The 7,749-nt window shown below is 43.4% G+C and overlaps 1 pseudogene; it reads left to right on the top strand.

Annotated features, from left to right (window-relative positions):
* Window positions 1-1,299: 1,299 nt before the first annotated feature.
* LOC110313962 lies at window positions 1,300-1,797 on the top strand (annotated as a pseudogene).
* Window positions 1,798-7,749: the final 5,952 nt, after the last annotated feature.

Raw genomic sequence — 7,749 nt, 5'->3', positions numbered from 1 at the left:
ATGGCCATCTGTCTACATGTATAAGAGTATAGGTGTATACACAAAAGTATAGATATTGTGTGGACAAATAGATATTGTCAAAATCCTCTCTAAACTATCTAAAGTCAACTTATACCCTTACCCAATAGTGAATAAAAAGTCTAATTACTCCATGTTTCAGCGAACACTCAGTAGTCAGACTTTCAATTTCTGTCAGTTTGCTAGGTATAAAATGACACTTTGTTAATTGAAACTCCTTGGTTAGTGATGAGGCTGAGTGTGTTTTTTCTTTATTGTCCATTCCTACTTTCTATTTCTTGTTCCCTTCCTTTTCCTGTTCTTTTATTGATTTGATTGCCTTTTTGATTTTTGATCTTCTTGATTTTTCTTCTTTTTCTTCTCAACCTTGTTTATAAACTAATGCTTGCCTTTCAATGTTGTTCATCTTGTTTATTTCCTATGTGTCTCTGTGTTGCTGATGTCAAAAGAGGCTGGTTGGTTGAGGAATTTATAGCCTGTGAAGCTTATGGTCAGAAGGCTTGTCAGTAACCAGTCAGGGGTGGCAGTCATCCCATAAAATGTAGTTTCCAGGGCCACTGGCCTTAGATTTAGAAGTTATGAATGTATTTCCTATAGCAGTTAAACTGTTTTTTTCCCTCAAGTTCGCTATTTTTCTGCCTCCAGAAGTCTCCCCCATGTGGTTTTGTTTGCCTGGAATAGTCTCCACTACCCAGAGGTGGTTCTGTCTATGCCTCCACTGAACCTTGTTTCCCCCCTATCTTAGTACTTAAGTACCCCATGTCCTAATAATGTGCTGTTTCTGGGTCTCTTCCACAATTTAGTAATGTGTAAGAAGCAAAGTGTCCTTTACTGTTCATGTAGTTCCAGGTCTTAGCAGAAGGCTCAGCACAAAGGAATTGCTCAAAATGGGAGTTCATTCTAGGAGGGAGGAAGGGAGTGTGACAAGAGGCAGTCATTAAAAGTTAGAGGACATTTCATTTGTTCATCAGAGTTCTCTAAAGAAATAGAACTGATTGTGTGTGTGTGTGTGTGTGTGTGTGTATATTAAAGAGGGATTTATTAGATTGTCTTACAGGCTGTGATCCCAATAGTCTGATGATGGCTGTCTCAAACAAAAAAAAATCACAAATCTGGTAGTTGTTCAGCCCAAGAGGCTGAATGTCTGAGCAGTTCCAATCTGGTACTGGAGTATGGGAGGATTCCTAGAGAGCTGCTACTCTGCAGTCTACATTATAATTTTGTAGAAATGGACTTTAATCTTCTATCAGAGGCCTACACGCTGCCGTCTGTGCTGCTGCTATGTCTCTAGTGATCCCTGAGAAGTTCCAGCACATTTTGCGAGTACTCAACACCAACATCGATGGGTGGCAGAAAATAGCCTTCGCCATCACTGCCATTAAGGGCATGGGGCAGAGATATGCTCATGTGGTGTTGAGGAGAGCAGACATTGACCTCACCAAGAGGGCTGGAGAACTCACAGAGGAGGAGGTGGACCGCGGGATCACCATCATGCAGAATCCATGACAGTACAAGATTCCAGACTGGTTCCTGAACAGACAGAAGGATGGGAAGGATGGCAAGTACAGCCAGGTTCTGGCCAACAGTCTAGACAACAAGCTGCATGAGGACCTGGAGCGGCTGAAGAAAATTCCAGCTCATAGAGGGCTGTTCCACTTTTGGGGGCTTCGTGTCCATGGTCAGCACACCAAGGCCACTGGCCGCAGGGGCCGTACTGTGGGTGTATCCAAGAAGAAATGAGTCTCTGGGCCTTTGCTGTTAATAAATAGTTTATATACCTTCTGAAAAAAAAAAGAAATGGGCTTTAATACCACCATAGGAATGAATGCCTTGGCAACAGGATAAATGAACTTGCCTATATGAGGGCAAAAAGCAAAAGCTTCTTTCTTCCATGCCTTTTATGTGAGCTAAGATCAGAAAGTAGGGCTCAGATTTAGGCTGGCTCTTCCAACCTCAAATGTTCCCATCAAGAAAATCCCTCACTGGCATACCCAGCTGCTTGGATTTTAACTGGTTGCAGATATAATCTAATTTGACAACCAACATTAGATGTCACAATGGGTAGATAGGGAGGGGTAGGTCTGGGAGGAGCCAGGGGTGAATATGATCAAAATACACTGTCCAAATCCTCAATGAACTAATAAAAATTGAGAGAGATAAATCAGATGTAGTAGCATGCATCTGTATCTCAGCTCAAGGGACAGCTACCTTGGGGAATGACTCAAAGTGGCAGAAATAATAAAGACTGTGCCTCAATGAGGTGGGAAGTGAGAACCTTTTACACACACACACACACACACACACACACACACACCATTGATAGTGTCCTGGCTAGTTTTATGTCAACTGGACACAACTTAAGTCATCTGAAAGGATGGAACTACAATTGAGAAAATGTCTCCATGAGATTCAGCTGTAAGTCTTTTTCTTAATTAGTCATAGTGGGTGGTGCTGTAGGACCCCCTCGAGAGGAACTCTCTTGGGTCCTCAGGTCACGGGAGTCAGGGTGCTCCAGGAACTGGACAGACAGGCCTTCTTGATGCAACCGCACGAGGCACTTTTATTGGCGGAGCTCCAGTTTGACTCGTATCTCACTCAGGAGACAGAGGAAGTCGCCGACCAGGCCCAAGAGCTAGGGGTCTTCATAGGGTAAGGGTCGGGGGGTGGGGAGAATTGGCGCTGTTACATGCGATTGGTTCATGTAAAGATAGCACATTAGCAGAAGAGTACATGCAGACTAAAACGTTTAGAAATTTTAAGGGCCTGAGGTTTATTGGGGGCAGCAGGACACCTGGTTGATGTATGACTCTTATTGGGGGCAGTAAACTANGGGAGACGTCTTCCTGCCAGATGGCTGTGGAGTCAGTCAGTCCTGATAGCTCTAGGGGAGGCGCCTTCCTGCCAAATGGCTAGAGTTAGCTCTGATAGCTCAGTTCCTGCATTCTTTTCCTTATCTTTATGGCCGGGCTTGTATTTTACAGTATTCAGCCCCGAGTCTTACCTTTTTGAAACTTACTCTTTTAATTTTACATTTCCAAACCTTGAATCTATATAATTTTCCCTTTCAGTGCCATTCCTGGGCTGGTAGTCCTGACTTCTATAAGAAAACAGGCTGAGCAAGCAGCACCCCCTCAGTGTCCTCTGTATCGGCTCCTGCCTCCAGGTTCCTGTCCTACATGAGTTCCTTCAATGATTGCCTTCAATGATGAACAGTGATATGGAAGTGTAAGCTGAATAAACCTTTTCCTCCCCAAGGTTCTTTGGTCATGGTGTGTATTAGTCAGGGTTCTCTAGAGTCACAGAACTTGCAGATAGTCTCTATATAGTAAAGGAATTTATTGATGACTTACAGTCTGCAGTCCAAATCCCAACAATGGTTCAGTAGTAGCTGTGAATGGAAGTCCAAGGATCTAGCAGTTGCTGAGTCCCACACAGCAAGAAGGCGAAAGAACGAGAGCCAGACTCCCTTCTTCCAATGTCCTTATATGGTCCCCAGCAGAAGGTGTAGCCCAGATTAAAGGTGTGTGCCACCACACCTTTAATCCCAGATGATCTTGGACTCTGAGATCTCCCTGTCTTAATCTTCTGGATTCAATCACCACTGTGTCTCAAGATCTCCATACCAAGATCCAGATCAGAAACTTCTATCTCCCAGTCTCCAGATTAGGTTCACTGGTGAGCCTTCCAATTCTGGATTGTAGTTCATTTCAAATATAGTCAAGTTGACAACCAGGAATAGCCACTACATGGTGTTTCATCACAATAATAGTAATCCTAAGACCAACAAATTCTCATTAGCAATCTCGGGGGCTTAAAAGTGAGTTTGAATAGTTATTTTCCTCATTGGTTGAGGTAATACCAACACCCATGAATCAATTCCCAGGGCTAAATCCTGTCCATGTGCCATGGCTCTGTCCCTTGGGTAAACATGGAAAACACTGAGATAATCCACTGCCCCTCCCCTGTTCACGCTGTTCTACATCCACTCGGTTTAACTATTCAATTCATTCCATCCTTAGCTATACCTTTATCCTATCCTCAAACCTGACCTGTCATCCCACCTTCTAGAGGCCAAATAAACACAGTGACCCCCACCACAGTATGCTGTTCTTCAGTGCTTCTTTGGGACAAGGTATGTACCAGGCCCTGAAAGATGCAATGTGAGTAGGAGCCATACTTTGAGATCTTCTGCAAGAACTTTCCAAGCAGAGCAAGTGCTAGCACTACTGGAGTATTCTTGAAATAGATAGAGAAACAAAAGCACAACGATAGTAGTATAAAATAAAGACGGTGCTGGAAGGCCACCAAAACTGAAACAAGTTAATAAGTTTTCTACAAGTTCATTATCATTATTTCATAGCATCTGCTAGTTCTCACTATTAAGATGGGGTTGACTAAACTTTAGCCTATCCCTTGGAGCAGATCTATGCACAATCAAGTTTTTTCAGAAGAAACTGAGATAAAAATTCTGGGGACTTAACAACTGGCCGGGGGTGGAGAGAGCTGTCCCTGACTCTGTTTCCCACCTGTGTATCCTGTTCCCCTAACTGGCTGCCTTGTCTGGCCTAAGTGGGAGAGGATGTGCCTAGCCCTGCAGTGACTTGTTGTACCAGGGTGGGTTGGGGGGAGCTCCCCTTCTCAGAGGAGAAGAGGAGGGGGAATGGGAAGAGGGGTTTTGTGAGGGGGAGCTGTGATCAGGATGTAAAGTGAATATATAAATTAATTAATGGAAAAAATCTAGAGACCTATCCAAAGAAGAGACTTTATTCACACAGGGAGTGAAGGGTAAGTACAAGGCTTGAAGAACTATAATGGTGCTGCCTAGGTTCTGTCACTAAGCCTCTCAGGCCTGGGGGAGTTGCCTGTTCCTGAATCTTATTTCAAGCCTTTTTTAAAAGGCTCTGTCCCTGGAGTAATCAGCAACCTGGAGTGAAGGCCCAGGCTGGAGTAAAGAGACATATGTGGATTGAAGCAAACAAGTTTTTTTTTTTCTGACTTGCTGTCTGGGACTCAGGCACCTGCACCTGCGTGGGAACTCTTTTTTTCCACCCAGAGCACAAGACAGCCTGTAGAAATCTAGTTAGGAATCATTTCGATTCAGCATTACATCATTGACACAGTACAATAGCCTCCTTGCTCCCTTTGTTATTCCTCAAACATCTGCTTCCTCTTCCCTCCCCCGCCTCCTTGTGGGGTCAAGTGCTCTTTTGTACAGGGCACCCTTCCTTTAAAAATCAATCATTCTTAATTCTCCTTGAACTAGAAAAGAATTACCCGGCCTGGCCCTCTTCCTCTCCTGGATCTGCATCTGAAACTGAATAGTTACTGGAACCCTGAAGGTTTCTCCTCTCCTCCTGGGGACAAACTGTCAGAGCTTCACTTATGTTTCTACAGTGCTGGTGATACAAATTGTTTACTCAAAACAGCACAGTCCCTGCCCCTAGGCCTAATTTCTTGCTATTTAGTCTATTTAGTGCTATAGGAGCACAGGTTTCCAGCGGCCACATCTTGAAGCAAGCTGGAGTCTCTACTAAAATAGGCTATACCATAGACTGCCACTCTACAGAGCACCCAGGTTGACTAGCCCCCAAAACACACCCCCTTTAAAAGGAACCTCTGCTTTGAGATGAGAAGTTCATTTTAAAGATAATGATGCTCACACTATTTACCTGTTGTAGCTCAGGTGTAAAAACACTGCCCAACAGAATCCTATATCTGAACCCTTGGTTCTCAGATGATGTTCGGGGAAGTTGTGGAAACTTTGAGAGATAGGGTGTACATAGCCAAAGCAAGTGGATCTCTGATGGTGGGGTGGAGCATGAGGTTATAGCCCAGCCCTATTTGTCCAGTCCTGTCCCTGTTTTTTTGGTCCACTGATAGGTGAGGTTAAAAGAAGCCTTGGCAGCATGATTCCAGCCACTACTGTGGATCTACCTATTGCCATGCCTGCCTTCCATTACAGATTGTGTCCCCTCAACTCATGAGTCACAATAAACCCTTCCTTGCTTAAGTTGTTTCTTGTCGAATATTTGCTCATGGAAACAAGAAAAGTTGCTGATATATCCAATGAAATGTAATTTTCAAATAAAAAGTCAAAGATCTTATCTATATTCTGTTAGAGCTGTTAAAATAAGTTATACTTTCATTAGGTGATTTTTAAATTTTATATATTCTTTAGTAATTTCATACATGAATATGATATATTTAATCATCTTATTTAAATGATTTTATTTAAATGATTTTAAAGTCAGTCCACAGCTCCCTTCAAGGATTTCTTAATTTGATACGAAGCCAATACTTTACTACAGAAAAATGAAGAAAGGAAAGTCTGGGGGGCAAGCAGTGGATCCGGTGAGCATTTATTTATGATTACATGTATGTGAAATTGTACTTCATCTCTCACTCCAAGTCCTCATCAGTTTGCTAAGGAAGCTGACAGCATTAGAAGGTAGAAAATATCATCGCCTCCAGAAGGAGGGGACATCAAATCACTCACAAAAACCTTCAAACCAAAATTCTTCCTGCCTACAAGATGTGCAAGGATAAAGATGGAAGAGAAATTGAGAGAATGTCCAGCCAATGACTGGCCCAACTTGAGACCCAACCCATGGGAGCAATCCAACCCCTAACACAATGATACTCTGCTATGCTTGTAGACAGGAGCCTAGCATAACTGTCTCCTGAGAGGCTTCATCCATCAGCAGAAGGAAACAGATGCAGAGACCCACAGCCAAACATAAAGCAGAGCTCCAGAAGTCTTATAGAAAAGTGGGGGGACAGAATTTAGGAAGCCATAGGAGTCATGAACACCACAAGACCTTCAGAGTCAACTAACGTGGGACCATGGGGGCTTACAGAAATTAAACCACCAACCAAAGAGCATGCAGCAGCTGGACCTAGCCCTCCTACACATTTGTAGCAAATATGCAACTTGGTCTTCATGTGGGTCTCCTAACAATTGTAATGAAGTCTGTCTCTGACTTTGGTGCCTGCCATTGGATCCCTTTCCCCTACTTGGACTGCTTGGTTGGGCCTCAGTGGGAGAAGATATGCTTAGTCCTGCTGGGGCTAGATATTCCAGGGTGGAGTGGTACCCCAGGGGGGCTTCCCCTCCCTGAGAAAAAGGGGAAGAGGTAATGGTGGGAGGCACTTGTAAAGGTGGGACTCAGAGTGGGCTGTGATTGGAATGTAATGTGAATTAAAACATTATGGAAAAACAAACAAAAAAGAAAATACCATTCCATTCCTAAAACAGTAAGTACCCTATCCCCTTCTTTTCTATATTTATGAAATAATTATGTCTAATACTCATGAAGAAGATACACCCCAATAACCTTTTTCCCATGAAGAACTGCTAAACAACACTCTAGTGCCATTGAGGCACTTCATTAACTAATAATTTACTCATGCTTGCTCCACTCATGTGATTCTGATCATGGATATCATGATCAAGTCTGATCTTTACCTGTTGTCAATGAGAAGACTCCCCTGCACCTTAGTCAGAGGCATGGCTGATTGGTTTTGACATAAACCTAACAAGCAGTTTAAGAAGTTGTTAACATTCTGTCTAAGCTCCACGGTTACCTGGCAACTGTTAGGTATGCTTCTCCCCACAATTACCTGGCAATAGCCAGGTAGGCCTGACCCACTATAAAAGAAGCTGGGGCTGGTGAGATGGCTCAGTGGTTAAGAGCACCAACTGCTCTTCCAAAGGACCTGAGTTCAAATCCC

Source organism: Mus pahari, chromosome X, assembly GCF_900095145.1.
Source record: "Mus pahari chromosome X, PAHARI_EIJ_v1.1, whole genome shotgun sequence".
Classification (NCBI taxonomy): domain Eukaryota; kingdom Metazoa; phylum Chordata; class Mammalia; order Rodentia; family Muridae; genus Mus; species Mus pahari.
Note: the sequence above shows the minus strand (reverse complement) of the source record. Positions and strands in the feature narration are given on the sequence as shown.